General features: G+C 30.8%; 1 protein-coding gene and 1 non-coding gene across 3 annotated transcripts in view; both read left to right on the forward strand.

The window, feature by feature from the left end:
• Window positions 1-22,848, forward strand: part of LOC113514151 (dopamine D2-like receptor) — a 309,488-nt gene that overhangs the window by 213,717 nt on the left and 72,923 nt on the right. The window lies entirely within an intron of this gene.
• Window positions 4,767-4,838, forward strand: Trnap-agg (transfer RNA proline (anticodon AGG)). The gene has a single exon. It is a non-coding gene; the product is annotated as a tRNA-Pro (tRNA).

The raw sequence follows: 22,848 nt of genomic DNA on the forward strand, positions 1-22,848 counted from the left end.
ATTCCACTAATTATTGTTTTAAATATAAAAGTTTGTAAAGTCATTTGGATTTATAGATAATTTCAATATTTGCTGCTCAGTTACTTTTAAATGCATAAACTGTTTTTTAACAAAATCTGGTATACAAGTGAACCTTGTTCTAGAATAAAACAACATTTATATTTCAATTTATAAGGGTAGCACTGGCTAGAACTGGCAGTTAGAAAATGTTTTAAAATTATTTTAAAGTATAATTTTTGAGATTGAGAATTTAACATGTAAGTTCCAATGACTGAGTAAATAATACTTAAATAAATGCTATAGATCCTCATAATTTATTAAATTTTGTAGCATTTAATAAAACTTAGTTTGTATAATTATAAACATTTGTGTTGTGATAAATTAGTAAGGGTTTTTTTTATACTTAGTAAATATGTAATGTTCCTACATATATAAACTAATAATGTAATTATCCGAAGGATATTAACAGATAAATAAAAAAGAATTAAATATTGTAAACAAATTTATAATTTGACCTTTTACTGACAAATATTTATATCCATATAATATTTTTTACCTGTAACCTTATCCATGTTATTAGGATATATTGACTGAATTTATACGTAGTATATATCTTTCTCCATCACAAATGCCAAAATTATTATCAAATTTCATGCAAATTGGTCTAGACTATAAGACGTCAAATTGCTTCGAAAAAAATTTACATTAATTACATTAATTATGACAAAATTAATTTTGATTAATAGCCTAATCATTCTTAAATTAAAATTAGTTCAATACACTGGTGGGTGACAAGATTTTTATATCAACATACAAAAATACCCTGTCACAATGTTTGTCCATGCTGATCTCCATAAACACTTAACTGATATAAATAAAAAATATTTAAATGTGTATTGTTTACTTCAACTTGAGAGACAGGACAGGTTCATTTATTATTTATTTAAGAACAAGTTGCTCACTTCACTTACAGTTTCTCAAAACGTATAGTGAGCCATAGGTTCGTGTTACAACATAAAAAAATTAAACAATATTTAGAAAAATTAACCACTATAGTTAAAAAGAATCGTGTGAAGGTCGATTGGTTAGGCTATATTGCTAGTAATGGCGCTATTAAACCCCATTACTAATAATCTTTTCCCACGCATGAAAGGTACCGTAGGCGTCACAGTGTACCCATGGTATTCTTCTTATCTATAGAAAACGGTTACTACTTCCTTTGTATAAAAAAGCAATTAATTAATATGCACACCGCACACAAATTGACTTTTTTATTTTATAATGAAATAACATTTGATTCACCAGTAATACATTTCATAGACGCTGAATAGGTCTATGATTCAAATTTGCACTTGCATAAATAAATAAAATAAAAAAAAAACACTATGGATCCTGAGTTGAAGTTACTATGACCCAGAGCAAATTATAGTAAGTAATTTAATAGTAATATATTGCGACAATTTTAACAAGAATAAATTGAATAAGTGCTGTACAATCATATACATTATCTAGTCCCTATCAATGCCGTCCTAGGATATTAATATAATAATTTCTGACTACTACTAACACTCATATGAATATAGTGCCCTCTGGTCTCAAGAGTTTCTCGACTGCTTTCATTATACACTAAGGCAATTGACGTGGCTTACCAGCGACGCTTTTACGCGTCCTCAAAAATATGAAGCAAATGAAAAATCTAGAGGTTTAAACTAATTTTCGATATTAAAATCTCAGGGTTACTGTCAAACATTGTCTAAACTGACATCGCTTTAATAACTAGTGCTTTTATTAAATAAATAAAAAAAGTGTCTCGCAATTATATTAATTGCTTATTCCTTAAACTAAATTGTGATTTGTTGTGGAAAACCAGATAATAGACATGGGATAGTATCATATCACGTTATATTATTTAATAACTTTTTCTCTTATTCAGTCCGTGTGATTTTTGTTAGTTACCTTATTCTACTCCATACCTTTATCACATACACTATGTTGCCTATAAAAACAACATACTCATTCATGCCAGAGTTGTGACACTGTTTGTTCAACTTACCGCACTCAACACGGGAACGTAACTCAATATAAGAAGTGATAATTGAATGTGGTCTTTGTAAACCTTTCCAAGGATTCTTCGAGGTGTTTTGCACAACAAGTATAACAAAGCTCTTGAAAAATTAATGCCTGAAATAGTTTTATTCCTACTATTTATTAATGTATAATTAGAAAACCCATTAATATCAATGATTTTTTCTTTTACTAATATATCATAGATTAGTTAGGTTAGTTTGATTAGATGTTTAAAAAGATACTGGACAGTTTGTATGTTTCTTTGTTATGTCTAGTTATAGTGATTCCTACCCTTTCTCTGTAATGAAGTTTCATGAGTACTTGGCGCACATTATTGATTTCATATATAAAAGTACATTATATATTATCTTATTACTTTTTACATACATTTTGCTTTTTTATTTAGATTGGAATAATGGACAGTAATACATATGTATGTATTACAATCTTAAGTTTTGTATCAATTCATGTTTCTTTTTTTTTTTAATAAAAAAATATATGTAGGTACATAATTTGTAGTTTTTTTTTTCCTCTATTAAATTAAATAGCTAACAGTGATAAAAAAAAAAAATTTAAGACTATGCTTTGTATGACATCTGTTTAGTATGACACGTTTGTAACTTTCCTTCGATGATTAGAAGCACACTCTACTATAATTATTCTAGATATAAAGGTCTTATTAATAAATTTTTGTAGATAGAAAAAACTTCAGTTCTTTTTCTATTTTATTTAATTTTTTACAACTATAATGTCACTTAACTATATGACTAGTGCTACTTAAAAGATGAATATTATACTAGTTGATTAATATTTCCAGATTTTGTTGACTACACACTTATTTAACATATAAATTATATTATATATATATATATATATAGCGGCTAAAATGTCCTACATGAATAAATGATTTTTGAATTTGAATTTGAATTTGAAACTTAACTATATGACTAGTGCTACTTATATATATATATATATATATATATATATATATATATATATATATATATATATATATATATATATATATATATATATATATATATTTGATACCTAATTATGTTTCATAATTAATCCAATACTTAATAATAATATAACCGATATAAAAGTCACTGTGGTAAACATAAACGTCATATTTTCAATTACGTATATTGAATAATATGATTAATATTAAAATTACATAAAATTATGAGCAATAGTACTTATTCTATATGCAACAATTTACCTTAAAACTTGGTATTTAAAGCAGACTCTTGATGCAATTTTCTCTATTGTTCAAATAGCCACCACACCGTACAATATCTATAAAAATGGCGTCCAATTTAATCTTCGTAGTGATGTGTTTATTTATAATCAGTGTTCAAACCTATGTTATAAATACAAAAAGTGATTTATCTAGTTCTTATGAAGAAAACAGGCATGAGAATAATCCGCCTCAAATCGCTGAGATTGAAATAGAAAAAATCGTCAATTCAAAAGAACTATTAGGCCAGTCACTCAGATTGGAATATCGAAGTAACGTTATAGTAGGAAAATGCTCTACAGATCGAGTACGAGTTGGAAATATTTGTTACCCAGAACCAGATTACGAGTAATTGTGTTATTAATTATTTACCAAGATAAATAATTCACTGCTGATATTTTTAATAACGCTAAATTATGTAAGAATAAAATTAAAGCAAACTATAATATTATTTATTCAAGAAAAGTGGTTTCGTGACGACAAAAGCTTAAGAAAAGCGATATTATGATAACAAATTGTATCATAGACAAGATAATTGATGAATTTAATAAAAATAAAAAAAGTGATATTGTGCCCAACACAATACTCGATTATTTTGATAAAAATAAAAGAAAATAAAAAGAAATTACTAAAAGCAAACACGAGTAAAGCAAGCGAAGAGTATTCAATAATGTGCAAAAAATTTTAACACTGATTATTTAAATAAAAAAAAAATAGCTTAATTGGATTTTATTGAATTGAAAGCCTTTCGGCGGCTACGATTTATAAAGGTTAAGACCAATAAAAACCAAGAAATGGTAGTTTATAAAGACAACAATATTATCCAAATACACAGGGATAGTAAATAAAAAATTATTTATACCTATATATACTCAGAAACCGAAGAAAAGTAGCCGAAGAGAAGAAGAAAGGTTCTCGTGTGGCGACCCTATAAGGGCAAACGCAGCATAGAATGATTCCCCACTAGATGGATTGACGACCTCAAGTTCATTGCAGGGAGTTAATGGATGTAGGTGGTTCAGGACCGTTCCTTGTGGCAGTCTATGAGGGAGGCCTATGTCCAGAAATGGACGGATAACTCAGAAAATATTGCACCTTATTATTTTTAACAACGAATGTATTAAATTTACTTGTACTTTCCAGTATAGTTATGCGCCTGCGATTGTTATCTAGATATTTTTTATTATAATAAATAATGTTTCTTTTATATGTATAATTGTTTAATTTAATTTAAACCACTTTAAAATAAGAAGGTCGATGTTTTTCCACAAACAAAAAGAAATCATCTAACTGTAATTTTATTATATGTATATAGATTAAATTTTCTGATGTTATTTCATTTTGAAACACCACAAATAGATTATGTTGTTGATAACGCAAAGTAATTTACAACCGGATTACCGTAATGATTTCAGTTGCCATGCGATTGTGTTACTTTTATTCGATCAACTATACAAGTGGCTCATTGGTCTAGTGGTATGATTCTCGCTTAGGGTGCGAGAGGCCCCGGGTTCAATTCCCGGATGAGCCCAGAATGTTTTTTTAGTTGGTTTATTTCAAGCACTTAACGAATAAACAAACGAAATAATGATAAATATTATATTAATTTGAATGTCAAACAAGCTGACGGCCCACCCGATAGAAAGTGGTAACCGTCGCCTATAGACATGAAGATTATCATTTACTCTTTTCACAATATTAAAGTCCAGTTTCATTTAATTATATCCATTATAAATTTATCATATTCTATTCAATTGTAAATTCGAGAAAGCAGCATGTATTCGTATGATCGACAGAATAGTTGTCAATTGCCAAAAGAATTATTAGAATCAGTTTAAAATTAGCATTGCTTAATTTGCATACACAAAAAGATCAGACGAAACTCCTTTTTGAACTCACTTAAAAATACTTGTAAAATTTCTAGTAAAAACTTTACTCTAACGAACGACAAAAAAAATGCAACAACATTTTTTGATATCACAATGCCCTCAGAGATGAAATGAGCTCTTCTCTAAGTGAGGAGTGGAAATCGTATCTGCTTACATTAAGTAAATGAGGGAGGATGTGACGTCGCTAAGATAGAGCCCTAGATTTGTTACGCAACGCTGTGTAGAAATAATGCCCGCAAATGGATGGCACAGAAATATGACAAAATATAGTAGCAATATTATTGAAATATAAAAATCATATTCCAATTATACTATTAATGCGTGGTTGAAATGTTTTCAACCGGATTAGATTATTTTTTTTTTTTTTAATAATATTTCTATTATGTTATAAATGACCTTAGCCCTTAATTATGATTATTAGATATTTATCTGTAAGTGAGAATCGACGGGTGTATTACACTTTAACAGTCTAATAATAAATCTGTATATACGTATATGTTACCCTTATTCATATTATAAATGTGAATTTGTTTGTTTGTTAACCGGCTTAACTAATCGCTATGAAATTTGTTTATATACGTACTACATGGGACGAAAAAGGATATAGAGCACTTTTATCCTGGTCAAAGAACATATCCCGGTCACGTGAATTAAGTCAAGGGTGAAATCTGTTATTAATTAAAACAATTTTGCAATTAGTTATTTTCCTAGTACATACGAGTTTTTATATATTAATGTGTAGTTTAAGTAAGTGAGGTTATATTTATAACCTACTAGTAGTTTACTCGAGTTCTGATCGGCGCGACTGACGTACATTAAGGAGAAATTGTTAAAAATGCTAGTTAACCCCTTTCAGGTCGACCTCCACGTGGTCTTCCATGGAAATCATCGTGCTGAATTCCAGGTGTTATCATTACGATGGGCTAACTAACCTGCTTTTTCATTCTCACCTCTCATTATTCACTGATCCTCCGTCAGCATATGCTGTTAACGCTGGCGGTGCTACCATTTTATAATCATCAATAAAAAAAACTTTTGAATTCTGATAATATAACCGTAACATATACGTTTAATTCTTAATTTTGATTTATATAGATAAAGTCACAAGGCGCGGTTACTAAATTTCCAAAATAGTTAAGTTTATAATATAATACTACTAGTGAATGTAAAGATACATCACTTTATATTTACACAGGGCTCCGTACCAAAAAAGGTACAAAGGAGCCTTTATAGTGTCACTTTACTTGTCCATCCGTCTGTCACAGCATTATATCACAGCAACTACAAATGCTATCTATTTGAAATTTGGTACAGTTTCGCATTTTCATTAACCCACATATGTGTATATTGCAATAGAAATAACTGAAATAATATTTTTATTTTCTTTGTACAAAAGAGCTAATTCATAGGAACTTTATTTATATATTTTAAAACTTATTTTTATTTATTTTTACACTACGTAGTTTTTTTAGTTATAATAAAAAATGTGAGGAAACAAAAACATTTCCCCCTTTATCACCGATTTTTGGGAAACAAATTGAATAATTACAGTTTATAAACATATATGTGAACATTACATAAAAAAGAAAATCATTTATTAATAGTGCCGTTTATGAAAAATTATCAAAAAAAAAACTTAGTTATGCGCCCCAGTTTTTAATTACAATTATGACCCAAAATAAGTAATTACGAATTGTAGTAGGAGGTATTAGTAAAAATTCTTACAATACAGAATGATGTACTTATTCATTTGTAGTGTACGTAATTAATGATTACTCTCCATTAAGTAATATTTTATATATATGTGACTCCATATTTCCTCAACAAGTTATTACGAATGAATCGATATTATATATTAAAAATAATATCATATAATAATTACATTACAATAATTTAGCAATCTGTAGTTAACGTTGTTGGTAGTACTATTAATCACATTTAAATGTAATCTTATTATAATTATATATTGTATTACTGTTTGTTAACTTTAATAAAATAAAAAAAAAATATTATTGAATATATTAATTTACTGAAAAATTTTGTTATAATGAAATATTCAATATTTTGATTTATTCGTATTTATATGTTAACCAAATAATTGTTTATTGTATTTTTAAGATTATAATAAGCAAACATAATTATAAACTTTTTTTATAATGTATTCTTATAGTAAAATATAATTAGGTATGTGTTTAATAAATAAAAAAAGTCCTTGACGTTAATAATTAGCGAGTAACACTGGCTGTATTCTACTTTTTTACCCACTAGATGGAGTGACGACTTCAAATGCATTTCAGTAAATGAATGTCAATAAGTGCAGGTGACTTAGGACCATTCCTTATGACAGTCTATGGGAAAGCCTATGTTTAGCATTGGACAGATAATGACCGAGATGATGAACTTTATTTTACTTTAGAAAAAATATAAATTTTCTAGGTATCTTTCTACCGGTACGAAACGGGGACAAGAAATTGGATTTGATCACCTTGTTAGCTATCTATATTACAAATGAATAAGATTATCTGATTGATTGTCATCTGTCACCTTGCGTATACTAAATAAATAAAAAAAACATCATCATCGAAATCATATTTCATTTTTAATTGAAATTATTTTTTTTAGTTATTAATTTATATATTTCTTTAATAGATTAACATGTGGAAACCTACAAATAGTTTTCACACTGATACACCTCTATATCATACTCTCATATTTTAATATTCCGCATTCCGCACCACTTCAACTGCTTGTCACTACAATTATCTCCGACAATATGTATTCAAGATTTACACATGCGTGTGTCAAATAGGCAGATAGACTCCCCTGTGACGATTATATAACAGGTATTATTAACATGTCGCATACATGAATGTTCAATTAATTGATTCTAATCACAGACACGTCTTTATAGAACGTTTAATTGAATACATGAGAAATTAGCGACGATTCAGCGCGCAAGCTTATAATTTAACATGTATTCATATATGGTACAGGCCTACGTCCTATTTAGATACAGTTCAATATTACTATTCTATATGCACGTATTTTTCTTATTATGGTAGATAAAAATAATGTGTAGTACTCCTGCTAAACATAGATATGTTTGGTTCTTCAAATATATATAAGGATATATAAAGGTTTCTTCAGGGTCGCAAAAGGGAACTTGACATAATATCGCAGGCGTCCATTGCCTACAGTGACCTTTTACTATTAGACGAGCTGTATGCTTGTTTCCTTGCTGTAATATAAAAAAAAAACATAGATAATATTTAAAATTCTATCAAATTTTATTACTTATTGATAAGACCTTCTTGATAATGCTTCATCAAAAAGAATAAGTGACAGGACCCAATCATTCATCATTATTCATAATCACTTGTTCCGTGAACTAGTGGAAACAGATGAAATAATTTACTGTAATCATAAATAATAATAATAATATTTATTATTTCTGGTACAATAAGTATTTTAAATACACAATCGGGAGTAAATGCGATGTAAAGCCTTTACAGGTAAGTAGTACATACATACATGCTTCTTTATTACAGACTATTTCCAATTGTGTATTAAAAATAAGTGTAAACAACGACAAGTTAAAATTAACCGGTGCAATAAAGCCTAATAAGTATAGTTTGCTAAATATAGAACCGTTGTAGGTGGATATAAAATAATCCTTGCTAATATTATGAAAGCAAAAGTCAGTTTGTTCGTTTGTTACCTCTTGGTGCTTTAACATGTGAACCAATAAGTCATTAAATTTATTATAAACGTACGATAAGAGATCAAGAAGGAAATAGAAAATAGGCAATGTATACTAAAAACGAGACTTTCACTTGCCATCTTCAACTCCATAAGACACGAAAATCTCCATAAGACGGAGATTCGACTTCTCACGTATTGTTCTCATTTCAAGACTGGAGTACCTACCTCAATATCAGCTTCTTCCATTTGACCGCATCCAACGCAGAGCATCTCGAATTACCGATGACCCGAGGAAATGCGATCAGCTGGATTTGTTCTATTGATTCGAATTCTTTCCTTAACAAAAATCCACTTGCACTGTTTTATCTGCCTATTATAACTATGCATGTAATGATTTCGAAACGCAAATAAGCTAATGGCCCACCTGATGTGAAGTGGCAACCATCGCCAGCAAGATTGATATGTAATATTAATCTACTAATCTTACTAATAGTATTTATAATTAAATCAGAACTTGATCACGTTTTAACAGCTCCAAATCAAAACAAATTTCATTCAAATTGATTGATTTGATTTTAAAATTTATTATACGAGAACTACGTTTTTTTTTCATGCAACTTAGGATGCCAAACAGCCCAACTGATGGAAAATGATAACCGTCACCTATAGACATGAGCAGTGCCATGGACATAACAGAGTATACTGTTTCACCCATGACACCTCCCATGCGTTGCAATTTCTGAAAACTTAGGTGTTATTTCTCTGTACCTTGTAAATTCACTGCCATACCCCACCCTTCAAACCGAAACATAGCCATGCAAACATAACTGCTTCATGGTAGGCACTTTCTTCCACGCACAACCATTCTTTGGAATCAACTTCCAGCAGCAGTATTTCCGAACCGATACGACAACATAACCTTCAAGAAAAGAGTATATTCCTTTTTAAAAGGCCGGCAGCACACCTGCAATGCCGTTGGTGTTGTGGGTGATCATGGGCGGCGGTAGTCACTTACCATCAGGTGAGCCGCATGCTCGTTTGCCCCCTGTGTTGTAAAAAAAAAAATGGTAGAAACACAAATGGGACAGAGGTGGCCAAGCAAACGACTTTTGTACAATGTGGGAGACAGGATTTCATATGTTATAAAGGCAACAACTTAATGGTCGTGGGATGGGCAGCAGCGTCTCTCTTAAAACACACACCACACCTGTCAAGCATGGAGATTAATGAAAAAAACCTTTGGGGAGGCCCATGTTCAGCAGTGGACAGTTAACGGCTGATATGATGATGGTGATATATTAACAAAGTCGAGATATAGCTAATTCAAAATACTTGTTCTTATTCGTGTTATCTGTGAATATGCAAGTTCATGTCTGAACCAACACGAAGAAACAAATACCATACATACATGAGTTTTTTTTATTGGATGAAAATGGAATAGTAACCCCGCCCGCGCTAATGGGATACGCTGGCGGGGCACCAGTGAAAGGTGATCGATGAGGACGACAACAGGCCAGTTAGCCTATCATGACGAATTCATCTGGAATTAATCATGATAGTTTCCAGGGGGAACCGCAAGGAGGTCGACCTGGTTGGGTATATTGCTAGAAATGGGATTCTCAGTCTCCATTACTAACAATCCCTTTCCCCCCTACATACATGAGTTGTCTTCAATGGGATGATAATGGAATGATAACTCCACCTGCGCTATCAGTATACGCGCGGTATATAACAGTACGAGGGCATTGCAGCAGCAAGGGATGGTACGTGAGAATAAAAGCACGTTAGTTGGCTTGTTATGAATTCAACTAAAATTAACCACGTATGGTTTCCAAAAGAAACCGCGTGGAGGTCGACCTAATAGTTTATTACTAGTATTGAGGCTGTTTGGTTCCATTACTAACAATCTCCTTCCTACATACATACGTATTCGTATTGTATAACAATGAGTTCTAAGTACATCTTCCTTGCACAAAATGACAGGAACATCATATTGTGCAACGAACCTACTAAACGTACCTATAGAAATAGGTCAATAGCTTTCTGAGGTTAACAATAGCGGTACCAAGAGTTGGCAAATAACATTTCTATACGAAAACGCCTCGCTATTTGAACGTGTGGTTTGTATATCCTTATGTATTTTACCATTTTCAATTGCACAACATTCTGTTTTCCTTTGCGAATACCTTAAATTACAATTATGAAACGATAAAGCCTCAATTTATTTATTTAAACTTTATTGACTAATATAAAAAAAACAAGAAAAAGTGATACAAAAGATGAACTTAATAATAAGAAGAATGAAGCACATAATAGTAGTGATTAATAATGAAAATTATATATTGTATGAAATAATTATATGAAAATTATTATATATATATATATATATATATATATATATATATATATATATATATATATATATATATATATATATATATATATATATATATATATGATGTTTGTTATTGTTTCATGCAATAACTAATAAAATAAGCAAGCTGAAATGGCAATAGGCAGAATTCGTATAGCTCGAAGAACCGATAACCGATGTGGAAGAAAGGTACTTGTGTAGTAGCTTCGTATGAGCAAACGTAGTGTTGACCCCCACTAAATGGAGTAACGACCTCAAATGCATTGCAGTTAGTCAGTGGATGCAGGTGACTCAGGATCGTCCTTTATGGCAGTCCATGCGGGAAGCCTATGTTCAGTAGTGAACGGATAATGGCTGAGATGATGATGATGGTACATAAATAGTTTATATTGTAACTTAAAACATAGGTTATCTAATATAATATAAAGACCCACACAGACAAAACCGAGGGATACAGATAGTCGTATTATAATTTTAAATAGGCATTCGTGGTTTACGTATACTGAATATATGGAATTTAGGTTACTGGGTACTCTAATTTATGATCCTTAGATGCACGTCATCATATTATGACACATGCGGCTCGGACCCACGTCAATTGAGAACCTATGAATGACGTTCGGGAAGTGTCATTGATCTTCAGTCTGATTGAATAGGGTGCGTTGTGTTAGCATAAAAAAAAATATACTAATACTAATTTTTATCCGCGACATCGTTCGGCATGTAGGTATTTACTGACCAGAAGAAACTGTAGCTTATGCTCTTCTTCATCCTAAATACTATATCTACATTACAGTTTATAATATTGTTTAACTGTTAAAAAGTACCAAGAGATAACAAACAAAGGTCCTTTTTATGTTTTTAATATTAGCAAAAATATCCCATATTTTTGTTAAAAACCGTATCATAAAATACTATATATGTCAAAAATTTGTAAATATGTTTGGGTTTTTTTATACAACTTAGAATGTTCAACAAGCTAACGGCCCACCTGATGGGAAATGGTAACCGTCGCCTATAGACATGAACAGTACCATAGATATAACAGAATACAATGCTTCGCCAATTATTCTTCTGTACCCTGTAAATCCACTGCCATATCCCACCCTTCAACCGAAACACAGCCAAGCAATCACAACTGCTTCTCGGTAGATATACGACATATAGATATATGGGACAGAGATGCAGAAGCAAACGAATTTTGTACAAAGTCTCCCTCTGGTTTAGTTGGATGTTTGTTACTTAATCTCACTTAAACGACTGAACGTATTTGAATGATATTTCATACAGGAGTAGGTAGGTTATATCCTAACTTAGCATGTAGGATACTTTGTGTATTTATCACGTGGAAAAAGCTGTGGAAAATGGCTCGTCATTTAAAATATGATAGTAATTAATAATAAGTAATGGAAAACACGGATAAAATAAATCCGACTGATAGCGGTATGCTTGCTCTTTGTTACGTTGGAGCCTTATATACTCGACAAGATGTGGGAATACCAAGTGTGAAATTCATAACAAAGGCAACAGTCAATAAATGCCTCTAACTATTCTATTATAAATTTTAGATGTGAATATATTTATTTCCCTTTTTATGTAATAATGGAAGGAACGATTCGTATTTTAAAGCTTTAAATACTCCAAGCTTTAAATTTTATGTAATAATATTAATGAACGATGACAGCTCAGACGGCAGAACATTTAACTGCGACCCGGGGATCGTAACATCGAATCCCAAACCGCTGATTTTTCAAATTTATATTTCGAACATTTAAAACATTTTTATTTTTTATTTTATTTTTTTATTCTTTATTAACCACATTACAAAAATAGATTAGTACAAAAGGTAGATTTAGTGCTATAGAGTATTTTCTCCCAGTCAACCATTAATGTTTTCTTTTTAATAAGTTGCTTATTTATTGAGTGGCCTTTTATAATGTTAAGAAAAAAAAGTATACGAAACCTTAAGAAATAGTATATTGTTAATATAACTTATTTTTATCTCGTTACTGGGCACAGACATAGAAGAGTTTATTCTGTAAGTAGGTTCTTCGAAGCACGAGTATCGCCCCATTTAAAAAAAAATGTTGGTTGTGTTGCTGTATTTTATTGTTTCCTTAATTACCCCTTAAGAGATCCTGATGATGAAAAGGACAGAGACATTATAAATTATAGTATAACGTCCACATAAATCCTTACTAATATTATAAATGTAGAAATGACTTTGTTTTTATTTACATATCGGCACAATAATAAATAATAATACTTACTTTTTATCCCAGACAATCAATATATGTAGATCACGTTGATGAAGTCGCGAGTAAACAAATAAAATAAAAAAGCACGTAAAAATTAACATCAGTTGCCTCATATCAAAGCTCCCGACTATAGTGGAAACATTTGTCGGAAACGTCAGGCATAGTAAGTTCATATAATTTCCTTTATACGTATAAACATTTAATCTTGTTGTGATAGAGAGGCAGATGAAGTGGAATTTTATTATACAATGAATTCTGCACTCTAGTTCGATTATTATGATTCTGGCCGAAATTCTATTCCATTATATAATAGTAGCATAAAGAAAATTAAGATGCAAAAACTACTTATTGCTTCAAAGACCCGAATTTACTTGGATGTATACGTCTGAAAACCTAGGTCTTTATTGTTCAATAGTCAGCTAAAAGCAAGGAACTGCTTGTCTTTTGCTAGTAATTATAAATTTTAATAATAATAATTGTATGAAATTTTGATTTTTGGTCACTTTTAAAATACAATATCAAGCTATTTCTTGGATTTATGGCTAGGTCATACAAATAAATATAGATATTGTTGTGGTCACTACACGTTGTACTAATTTAAATATTTTACAGATGAGTAATTGGATGAGTCGACATGTGGCACGCGTTTCGGTGTATGGTGTAATTTCTTTGAATAGTGATTCAGAAAGTTTATACGAAGTTTACAATGCAATGTATAATTAAAGTATGTGGATGCGTTGAATCTAATTCAAAACCGTATAAGTTCAATTTGCAAACGAGTACCTAAGATAATTTGTTTATAGACTTATATGAAATAGGCACTATCGTATTTACAGTTATTTCATAGTAACTGACATCGGGACAGATAAATGAATAAACGGTCTAATATACAGGAACCGCTCCTGTGTACAATTTCGTCATATCAAAAAAGGTCAACTTTGTTTAACGAAGAGAGATAATCAACAAAAGTGCGTAAGTAACTCGTTGATAAAATAATTGTAAGTTAGATCATGACATGAGAGCTCTTAATTTTGCCTTGAACAATTTCTGCTGTTTGTGTTTTTTTATAATTTTAATTATATTATGTTATATAACGCTAATATACTTACTCATTAATTTATTCTCATAATTAAAGTTCTCTTAATTAGTTTATTTACAAAAAAATATTTGAATAACCAAATAAAACAACATTCACAACAAACGAAAAATGTCCTGACCGATACTGCAGCTAAATACATATCTCTGCAGAAACTCTGTAATTTATCATGATACTTGTTTAGAATTACTATCTAAATATTATCTGTTCTAATCAAATTCAACTTTGAGGCATTATTGGCTTATTTAAATTTATAAATATATTGAGTTATAAATTTTAGTAGTTATTAATGATCGATGGGAGAATAAAATATTTTATCCATTCTCATCAATTATAATCATAATCCCCCAAGGGGGAGTGCTATGTTCAGCAGTGGACAGTTAAGGATATGATAATGATGATAATCTATTTAAAGAATGCTTTTCGAATTAAAAAAAAATCCACATTTAAATACGTACCATAATTAACTTCTCAATGAAAAATTTCGTCAATTTAAATATTAAATACAGCAAATGACAAAAAAACGTAATCGCCCGACTTCCAAATTAGAAGCTTTATTACCATTTTATTCAAGGAAAACATTTTCGAAATTTCCATAAAAGGGAACATTCCAGCTCCCAATACCCGACTAAAAGCAAAAGGTCGCTAATTGCACCATATTTCATTCCCTCGGTTGACACTACAATTTTGTAAGCTTAATTAGAATCTACGACATACACCAAGTTTTGCTTACGTTATTCGTTTTCTGTAATAATGCGAAGCAGACAAATTATACTGTCTGATAACTATTACATAATAATATATTTCCACTATCTCATATAACTATCTTTTTAGAATTTTTACAAGTACATCTAATATGTTTTGTTATTAGATTTTAATTAATTATATATTTCCAATACATATTTTGTATTTGAAATGAACTAATTGTCTAGTTTTGAAATTAATATAGTGCAACTGTAATTTGTTTATAACAATCATGATATGTTAAATCCGTATCCCTAAAGTTCAAGTTGTTAATATTAAGTAATTAAATATGCTTCGGTAGGCACCTTTGACCTACTCGTGTTTGTGTCGTGAAACAGCTGTTCTCGCATGATTCTATTTTACTTTGAAGGGTGAGATATGGTAGTGAAATTACAGCGTATAGAGTTATAACAACTTAGCCTGCTTAACTTAGATATAACAGTCCCATTGCTAACAATATACCCTGTCAGATCGACCTCGACGTGGTTCCCCCTGGAAATCATCTCGGTTAATTCTTTACAAATTCGTTATTATGGGACAGCTGATTTTTATCCTCACCTATCATCAGTCATTGGTGCCCCGCCAGCGTATATCGAGAGCGCTGTCCACGGTACATCAAAATATTGTTATTCATATCCATAGGCGATAGTTAGTTACCACTTTACATCAGGTTGGCTGTTAGCTCATTGCTATTTAAAAAAAATCGCTGTAACTTTCGATTTATTTTTACGGTGCAATACCATTATTATGTTGATAATATCATAGTATCAAAATTTAGGCGTAGCCAATAGGTATGTTGAAGAGAATTTGTGTGATTTACTCTAGTTTCTGAAGTAACTAGGTTTCTCACAATCTTTCGCCGATGTACGCCAACAATGAACTAAACTTTGAATTAATATTTTTGTATCTATTCACAGATTATAACTTTCCTCTGCCAATTATAAAACTAAAATAAACTTTTAATTGGACGTCATTATATTAATATAAATTTTTATTTACTACATAAAAAAATATATTTTATATAAAAAAAAAACTATATTAAACGATTACCTTTTAACATGATATTTCATTAATTTAAACTGAGAATTGCGGAAATCCACAACACAAACCTCAGAAAAAATAATAAATTAAATGAACTATTCGTTTAATTTAATTTAATTTATTATTTTTTCTGAGAATTTTTCTATTAAGTTTTAATATAATTTGCATAATAATATTTTTCTTTTACCATACTTTAACCCATTAACAATCCACTACTGGCCACGATAGCTTCTCCATAAGTAAGCTACAAGTTCCCATATTTCCTTTTACGAGATCTTAAATTTTAAAGTAGTAGTTATGGTGATACGTTGTAATGTTAATTGTATCTATATTATTAATCATTCTGGCGATTTTTACTTCATCATATCTTCATATCAACCGTTAACTGTCTGCTGCTGAACATAGGCCTTCCTCATAAGGGGGAATTTGCCAGTACTTACCAAGCTTGGCAGGCGGATTGACAACAGCAGTTAGGCTTAGAAGATGTTTAAAAAGGAACACCGTTGCCTATCCCTCGACCATTAATCTTCCTTCCCTTACCACCAACGGAAAAGGAAGGGGTAGCTTATTCTATGCTGGGACCTACACAGTTTTTTTCCTTGATTACTACTGTCAACAACGTCATTTATATAGGTATTCGTTTACATAATCACTATAATAAACAAATTAGTACATATCTTTTGTGCGTTAAAATTAATTTGCAATGCAAATTAATTAATATATAAAACCTACATAAATGTGAACAATGAAAGATGGTTAGTTATGAATAGAAATTAGTATAGCTATATCGTCTAAAGCAATAAATAATCTAATAAAACAATAAAGTTTATTCAAAGAAACTAAAATATTTTATTTATTGTTTTTAATACCAAGCAGAATAATAGCGAATATAACTTAATAAAGTATGCCCTCTCCATATATTAATGTTACATAAATCCTTTTTCATACATTTAGTCTTAGTATTACATTAGTACAATAAACACTGATAAATATTAATGATAAAATATTATTCGATATTAACAGAACAAACAGCAATGTAACATCACAATTTGTAATCATTTCCTAATATAAATAACTTTCTCCAACCTCGGAGGTATCATAATTAATGCTATTTTTAACAGACTTTCTGAAGAAATGGGAATTTCTTGCAGATTTGACCCAAGAGGGATCTCCTGCGGAGGCTGTAGGTATAATTTTGCTCTTAAAGTCTAATAATCTGAACAATTGTTTCAATACAATAGACGTTTTCTGTTAGGCTGGATAAATAAATAATTAATACTGGAATCACACAGCGTTATTTAGTTCCAAATTAAGCTGAGCCTTTATAAGGACTAGAAAACTAAATACGTAATACTTTTTTCTAAATATAATGCATTAAATGCATAAACCAATAATAAAAGCAGGCATACTCGTAAATGCAAATGCTTGTATTGTGCAAAGATTGAATCTGTCACCATCGGAAGGGAGGGAGGTGTTGTGCTAATTCGCTACACCATAGTCATCATGTCAGCCATTACCCGTCCACTGCTGAACATAGTCTTTCCTCTATTAGAAGGTTTTGCCAATAGTTGCCACACCTAGCAGGCGGATTGGCAGCCGTAGTTAGGCTTTGGTGATTTATAAAAAGGGACGCTACTACCCATCCCTCAATTATTAGGCTACACCATACTATGCTACAAAAATTTTAAAAAGCAATATTATATTTTAAATTAAAAACAAAAACTAATATCAATTCAAAATTGGCATAACATACATATACTTAAAAGACACAGAAATTGAAAATCTCTTTTTTTTTTAATTTGCCTATAATATATATATATATATATATATATATATATATATATATATATATATATATATATATATTATATACATACGTTTCACTACATGGTATAAAATAAAGTCGCTTCCTGTCTGTCTGTCGCTATATATGCTTAGATCTTTAAAACTACGCAACGGATTATGATGTGGTTTTTTTTAGTAGATAGAGTAATTCAAGATGAAGGCTTATATGTATAATACACGCATAATATAGTAGCGTCCACCCTTGTGAAGCCAGGGTATAATAATAATATGAAAAGATAATAAATATATCACGTAATACTTTTATGTTTCATAAATTGTACTCTCCTTAGATATAATCACGAATCTGCGAAATCGAGTATTGTCACTTTCCAAATTATACGTAAGTTCAGTCGATTTATGCTTCAATTTTCAGCATTCTGGAGCACGTCTACGTTTGTATAAGTATTATTAGGTTTCTGTGACTAAGTCATCATATGGTGGCGAACACGATACTTATTGAGTTAGATGGTACTTTTGGGAAATTATTTCGCATATTAAAACACAATTGATTGTAATGGTGAATTGTTATAATAACAAATGGCCTCTCATTATTTAAAAACAGCTAATTATCTTGTTAATTATTTCTATTATCACCGTGTGGTCCCGGTGTAGAATGCCTTTCTTTCCCATAGATGTCGTAAGAGACAACTAAGAGAACTTATTGGTTGAGAGATAAGTAGTAGTGTCCCTTTTTGAACATCACCAAAGCCTAGCTGCGGTTGCCAACCACGCCTGCCAAACAGTGGCAATTACTGGCAAAGATTTCTTTACGGGGGAGATCTATGTTCACCACTGGACAGTTATTGACTGATTTGATGGATTATCTTTACTATTATTACAATTTTTAAACTAAACATACCTAATAAGGTATAGGTATTACACTGAATACTCAGTGGGAGAAATTCTGAAACTCTAAGGTAATCTACTTGATAATAAATAAAAATGAAATAGCAGCTTTAATCAGTACAAAATACAAATTCACTACAATGACTATTATTGATAAATTTCATTACTTACATATATTTTAATTTAATTTAACAACAACGATAGCGTGATAAAATTAATATCGAAGTAGGTACATGATTAGTTTTTACCCGCGATTCAGTACATATGACCGAAATAATGCTGATTGACGGAGAGAATAAGATTGTGTTCCTAAAAAATAATCGACTTCAATTGTGGTAAAGCAATTATCAAAGTAATTTTAATATATAAACTATTGACCCAAATTTGATAAAATTTCTGTGAGCCAAATTTATTAACATTTCTTTTTATTAATATTCTTTTCGTTCAGATAAAACAAGGATTTTTAAATTGGTTTATAACTGGTGGACGGAGGGGGGAAAGGGATTGTTTATAATCAGACCTGTCACCTGTCACCCGTCACTGGTACCTTACAGCGTATACCGATAGTGCAGGCAGGGTTACATCGTTTCATCTTCACCCATAAAAAAAAACTGATGGAGGGAGGGGGTAACAAACATAAAAAATACAACCGAAATGAGAACCTTCTTCTTTTTCAAGTCGGTTAACAAGTAACCTATGCCCTTCGCAATAGCAAATAATATGTGCTATATTAAATTTCATAATGATTGATTGAGCCATTATGTAGTACAAAAGGCGCTCTTATCGCTAAAGCAATCTCTTTCAGACAACCTTTGGGTAGAGGGGAAAGTAAAAAGACTGTAGCTATTCAGAATTCAAGAAGTGTACCTAATAAAAAACGTTCATGTTATTATAAATATTTTTCATATATATATAAATATATGTATCAATCATATGTACAATTATTTCATACATCATAGAAAGACAAAAATAAGAAAAAAAATTATAATGACAGGTGGTGGAATTACGAGTATATCATTATTATGTTGATTAATAACGCTGTTTTTCTTCTTCTTTCCAGGTAAGCATCATTTACATACAATGATGTTATTCTTGATGTCAATATTTACATAGGTAAGTATACCATTACCAGCACGCTGATTTGACCCAATCGAATTCCGATCATCGAAATCACATCGAAGAGACGTTAAATAGACCAGATAGTGACGTTTATTCGACGTTTCTTCGATGTGATTTCGATTCGATCCCAATTCAATTGCGTCAAAAGTCTGCCAGCTGGTTTTTTTTTTGGTACAAGTGATATTGCTTCGGAAAAAAGCTACTTCAACCGTGATGAAATTGAAATGATGAACAATCAAGATATGTCGACTATACCATCATGGATTATAGTCATATGTATATATTTTTACGGTTAATATTAATGAATGAATGAATGGTTTATTTTCTGTTTACAAAAGGTAGTAAAAAGTTATATCTTGAGGTACAATTAAATATGTGAGACCAATTTTATGAGAGACTGGTGCCTGCAGTAGATTTTGAAAAGACCTGTGATACAAGTACCTAAAACTATAGGCAACCTATTTCTTAACTAGGCCTAAATTATCAGTATAGCGTTTAGTGTACCTATCCTATGAATAACAATTACAAAAGGGTGTGAGTTCAGAGACGCTGCGACATTGATAAGGGTAAGTGATAAGGGTGAGATAATAATAATATTTTACAGTCAAATTACCACGTCACCACCTGGTCACCTCTAATTACGGGCAATAGAATTGTCACTCCCAACAGTCATTGGTCCCGTCTGGATTTGCATAATTTAACATTATATCATCCATGACTTGGCGTATTTAAGGACTGTCTATACAAACCCTTAATAATATAATAAAATTGTTGTGCGATGAATTTATACGACGAGGTTGCTAATGACGTATATTTCAACTGATTAACAATTGACTTCCAACTGGATTTCAATTGACTATATTAATAGATAAAAATGCTCTTATATATACTAAATACAAATAAAGGAAATTAATATAGAATGTGTATACGTTCATTAGAACGTGCAGTGCTAAATTTGCAATTATTTGAACCTCTTAATAAACAAACTATATACATACTTTCCTATTACACTGTACGCACAAACGTAGATTTGGCTCCATAAAACTGAAAATGAATTTGTTACCAAACGCCAAGCGCTTTAATAGAGGCGCTTGAATCTATCTTTTTACAAATATTTATTTTTTAACATTATAAATATAAAAGCATTTTTTTTTTGTTTGTTAACTCTTGGCTTTAAAGTTACACACGAACGTTAGGAATGGAAAAAGGCACATAGGTTTTTCTATCTCGATCCCAACTTATCCTAGTCACGTGTACAAAGATGCAGGTAAACACTTTATAAACCATATAAAACTACGACAAATCATAATAACATTCTAAATATTTCTGGAAACCGCGGAATGGTTTTCGTGTTCCATTTCAAAATCGATTTATTGCATATTCTTTACATTAATTTGTTAACTTAATATTTTATGGGAAACCAACTAGTTATTTTCTGAAAAAAAATGTGATCTCATAGATTTTATTTTAAACAAAATATGTACGTTTTTCATAGTGCAAAAAAAAAAATACATAAGTACAAACAGTTTTGTGCCAGAATGTACATAAGTACCTACCCAACAATTTCGCTGCCACATCGAATGTTCCAAATGGAAACACAGCCATGCGAGCACATCTGCTAAACGGTACAAACGTATGGGATAAGAGTACCCGCGACTTTTAAACAAATGTCCCATTGGCGATAGATTTTAATGTGTCAGTGAAGAGGCAACACCCGTAAAATTACAATTTATTTTTATTTTACAAGCGTTCCAGCCCGGCTTTGCACGAAGAACAAGAAAATAGAATCAAGAATAGAAAACAAAAAACTTTCAAAAATAATATCTTATATTATTATTACATCAACCTTTAATTGTCCACAGATGAACATAGGTTTCCCTCTAAGCTTTGAGCTTTGGGCTTAGCCTTTGGGGGCTTTGGCAGTAGTTGTCACGTTTATTAAGCGGGTTGGCAACTGCATTTATGTAGGTTTTGGTGATGATTTAAGAGGAACACTGCTGCCCATCCTTCGACCATTAAGTTTCTTTAGTTGCCTCTTACGTCACCCACGGGAAAGTAAGGGAGGCCCTTTCTATGCCGGGACTAGACGGCAATAGCCTATACTATTAGTAATATAATAATATATATATACAAGTAGCTTATACCAATCGATGAATACTTTGAAAAATTTGCTAAGTAGTTTTTGTGTTTATCCATTACAAGCTAACACGCAAACAATTAAATCTTTATTTTTGTAGGCATTAATACGTCACGTGACTGTTTCAATTATATTGGACTTGCCTCCAGTGTTTATTTAGCTTTTCATAATTAACTCGTTTTAGCGTTTCACACCACAAGTACGAGTATTATGTGCATGACAGGGGCGCACATGAGAAGGGTTAACTTTTTAAGGCCTGTTTGTCATTCCTATTGTCGGGCCCGTTTTGTTTTCTGTTAATTATTAGTGATTAAAATGTTTTGTTGTTAACAAACGCGATATTATCGTATATTATTATGGTTATTATCTACCCACAGCCCTAATAAAATCTTAAAAAGGTCGAGTTTACACATTGAAATGTACTTTCTTATTTCTAATAATTAAGATTGTGTTCCAAAAAAAAAATCGACGTCACAATTGACGTCGGTTT

Source organism: Galleria mellonella, unplaced genomic scaffold (assembly GCF_026898425.1).
Source record: "Galleria mellonella isolate WM207_F2 unplaced genomic scaffold, CSIRO_AGI_GalMel_v1 utg23, whole genome shotgun sequence".
Taxonomy (NCBI): Eukaryota; Metazoa; Arthropoda; class Insecta; order Lepidoptera; family Pyralidae; genus Galleria; species Galleria mellonella.